This window comes from Mytilus galloprovincialis, chromosome 4, assembly GCF_965363235.1.
Source record: "Mytilus galloprovincialis chromosome 4, xbMytGall1.hap1.1, whole genome shotgun sequence".
NCBI lineage: Eukaryota > Metazoa > Mollusca > Bivalvia > Mytilida > Mytilidae > Mytilus > Mytilus galloprovincialis.
Window position 1 is genome coordinate 61,884,724 of NC_134841.1, and position 4,511 is coordinate 61,889,234.

Sequence of the window (4,511 nt, forward strand, 5' to 3'; positions counted from 1 at the left end):
CAAATCCTAAAAATAAGAAAATAATATGTGCGAAATATATCATTAAATTAGAGTTAACAATTATAGTTTACAAATGTCCAAAATCATAAAATAAGCATTAAAAAGATACAAATAAAGGTTGGTTAAAACCTTATGTAATATGTTTGAAAAGGTCGACAAAATAAGCTCTAGACTTTTTTCAAAATTGAAAACTATAAGCATTTAATGATATTAACTCTTAAAAGAACCATACAATATTTTGGCCATATTGGCATTTATTTATAAATTGTATAATTGACCATGTTTGATGTTTATTGATTCTAATTTCGACCTGAATATCATATTTATTAGAAATACTTGGTAATAAACACTAAAGTTAGTAAAAAAATCAAAACAATTGCCATTTGAGGGTAATAATTCCTTTTAAATATATCATCCAATTGTTTTGTTCATATTGAGAATTTTGTTGATATTGCATGATAGATCATCCTTCAAAGTTTCTATAGCTTCCTATATATCATACATTTCGTTGGCATAACAAAAGAATTTGGTACAAACAGTTACAAAATGTACCAAAATAACAGTCAAAAACATAGATATAAGTAAAAATCTGTTATGGAAGATCAAATAAGATTTTAGACAAGTTTATTAATACACTCAGGCACATTGTGTGCAACGATAGCAATAAAATGTAGTATACAAAATAATAAATTCGTTAATAAACAAGACAAATAAAAAATAACGCAACCCTTTTATCGAAAAAGAGGTTTTCAGTATTTGTTAAATAAGTTCAGGATAGTACTAGCGTAGAATAAAATGTTTAAGATAGATTATTGATAGAGTTCATGCACTTCGCATTGATTTTATATTGGCCAGGCTTTACGAATCAATTTCGTCAGAATCAATTCTGTTCCGCTTTTGAATTTTCCGTTGTTTTAGTATCGGACGATTCCACGGGTAGAAATCACTGGGTTGCGTTGAATTAATGAATGAACTTTTATCAGATAAACTATTTGCTTCAAGATTTTTGGTGTTTCTGTTCTGCGTTTCTTTGTTATCCGTGTGTTTCGGTTCACTGTCATCCCTAGGTTCGCATAACTTCCCCTCTATGAACAGTTTATCTCTTATTAATACAGCTTTCTTTCGCTCTTATTTTGCCTGCTTTAACATAGGATATAGATTTCCCCCCCTCTTTTCGATTTTTACCGTAAATTGTTCTCTGACAGAAATATGTGTTCCCTTTAATTTGTGACAGTTCCTCGTAACTAACTTTTTATCTTTCAAAGATACAAATCTAGTCATTATTCTTTGAATATTTTGTCTATGTTTTCAAAAACGATGTACAGAAACGAAATTGATATATTCCTTTATTCCCAGATTTTTGCGGATAAAATCCCTTTTCTTTAACATTTTCTGCTTCCTCTAACAATGATATTTTAGACATATTTTCTTTGCAGCGATCTATAATTTTATGCACAACCGTACCCATTTTTTCTCCCTTATCTTTGATCATTTTTGTCGGTTAAACACAATTTCGCACTTCTCTTCTACGTTTTTAATTCGTGTTACCATCAAAATAATTTCCCCTCAAGTTGCGATATCCTTGTAACTTCGCGCTCAAGCTTTCCACATTGTGTCTGGAGGTCTGCCACGACAGCAAGCACATATATTAATATAGAGATAGTTTGGTATCTAATTCTTTGTTGTCCGACATTATGATTCAAAATACATAAAATACAAATATTGTTATTTCAATTGAACGCTGAAATAAAAATGGAGAACAATCAATCCCCACTTACAACCCGACGACGTTAGCAACGCTCTCGTAGTGAACAAAATATTCAGAATATTCTTCATTAATGTTGAGAAATCTGTGAAGTTGTAGAGATACAAATTTAACCGTTCAAATAAAATCCTTAAAATCTGTGACTCCAGTCCATTTGATAAGTTTATATGCTAGCCTAGATCCTGATAATTAGAATTTTTGCAGGAGCAAAAAAAAGCTTGACTGCTTGCTAGTACATCCGGGTAGAAGTGATTAAATTGTTTCGGTTGTATTTTGTGTTTGTAGATCTTGTCACATGATTGCTCACTATTTTTGCTGGTTACATTATCTACTAATTCCCTAAACGGGATATCTCTATTTAAGTCATCTTCGCTAGTCAAGGGTTACGATCTCCTTCACTACTCTCCACATTTGGCAGATTATGAGAGAATTTCGGATCAACAAAGTAGTGATTTTCTTTGGTTGCAGTCGAAACTGGCTGCATCCAATCAAAATCTACTTATCATGAGCACTTGTAAATGGAGAAAACGTATTTAAAAAATTGCCACATGTTGATTGTGCGCATTTCTTTTCATAACATTTGCGCGCACCATTATGTTACATTATCTATATAAACTAGTATTTAAACGTTTGAAAAAAAAGTTTGATACAAACTTCAGTTTGCCAAATTATGGATTTTAATTTTGACGCCCCAGCCAACTTAACCTATTTTGAAAGAAATCTTAAAAATATTCCAAATCATAAAAGAATTGTTACTGCTAAATTTAATAAATAAACGAAAACACACGGAAGAAAAAAAAAAGCGACCAAACATCGATATCACAACACGTATGTTTCACGTGCTCAATGTTTCTAAATTTATTGTTCACCAAAGTAACAATTCGGTTAAAGTTGGCAAAATAAAACTGATAGTTGATTATCAACCAAATCAAATTAGATTTCGATCAGCAAATACAAACAAATTGTTGTCGATTATACGTTCGGAATAGGAATAAATGTAAACCAATATGCATACAGGACTAAGGTATACATGAATGCATTTGATCTGTAATTTGTTAACCATATTATCACCAGAAACTCGTGTCATATGACTTAAAATTGTTATTCTTTCAGTCTGAGATTATAAAGAATTTTTATTTTACTATACTTACGATTGACAACATATTGGATAAGCCAAGCTAAGAATTATAAGACATTTTATCATTTTTGTCATTGTGCACTTTGAAACATTTTAGCCAGCTATTTCTGAAAAAAAAATAATGCAAAAAATAAAAACTTTTATCGTAATGTGAAAACGGTCATTTACAGAATAAGTTTTGTGCCCAAGATCAATAAGTTAAGCAAGCATTATTTTTCAGAGCCAAAATAACATATGTTACAAGTAAAACATTCTTGAAATACGTTTTAATTATCGGTAATAATTTAAATCAGTATATTGAAAAACAACATACAGTTTGCACTGTTCTATTACAATAATTGTGAAAAGGAAGATCATTTTAGAACAAAATGTTTAAATATTTAGCTATTTTTCTAATTATGAAAAGAACATTAATTTGACAATATTTGATTTTAGTCAATGACACAATCGGTATAATTAAAGGGGAATTCACCGCCAAATATATGCTCACCAATTACAATTTGATTAAAAAGAAACCAAAAACAACCCAGAACCATAACAGTTCATAGTTATCATTTCACAATATATGGTTGTAAAGTATCACATTTCGTGTCTATTCTTTACTGGATGCCGCCTAGTTAGTAATACCATCGTCATGATCCACGCAACCTGTCGATGTGCATATGTGACGCCGTTATAATTGTAAATCTGAACAGAAGGGAAAAGCATTTTTAATGAGATAGGTCAGCATAATGTTGATTTTCATATTCTGTTCACATTTCATACTAGATAAAATTTAAAAAAAAACAATAATATAAGGTATTTAATCCAAACCTTATAAGACCTATTCTTTTTCGTGTTGAATCAATCAACGAAACCGGTCTTCGTGCTGATTTCTTCTTTCGTTTATAATTGTTAGCTGACATTTGTATCAATTACTAAACATGTTCACCCCATGGGGAACTAAGATTAATATCAAATTTTACATGCATATGGACCCAGATGAGGTCGAAATATTGGCTATCAAGAAAATGATATAATCAACTATGTTTTGACACTTATTTATTTACTTAATTGAACAAAACAGGCTGCTTGAACTTTAAATAGACTCTTCATTTCAATATTACGCTTTCAACAATGTTTGAAACAAAAACAAAAATAATATTTTGATTTTTGGTCTTAATCGTAGCTAATGGCCCTTTAAAGGGGACCTATACTAGAATATTTCAAGATGACGTATATATTTTTGTATGGATTTTTCATTTTTGTTGTTGTGAAGGTGATGTATCGGGGATATCTAGCCGTGTTTTTAGTTCTAATTTTGAATGTCTATAGTCCTTTTAATAACATGGAAAGAGAACTTAACAGTTTTATTCAATGCTTTTGTTTGTACTATCATTGTAGTTTTGTATTAGGATCTTACATTCATGAAATAATTTATTTCATCCTGAAATAAGCAAGCGATTTAAAATTTACATAGTTGTAGTGCTGGATATTTTATATATCTCATATCCTAGTTCTTATATTACATTACTTTGCTTCTCAATTTGTTCACTGGACACCCAGTTTAGCTTTTCAAAACATTTCCAAGTATAAAATGTTAACTAACAGCAATAGTCAATATATATA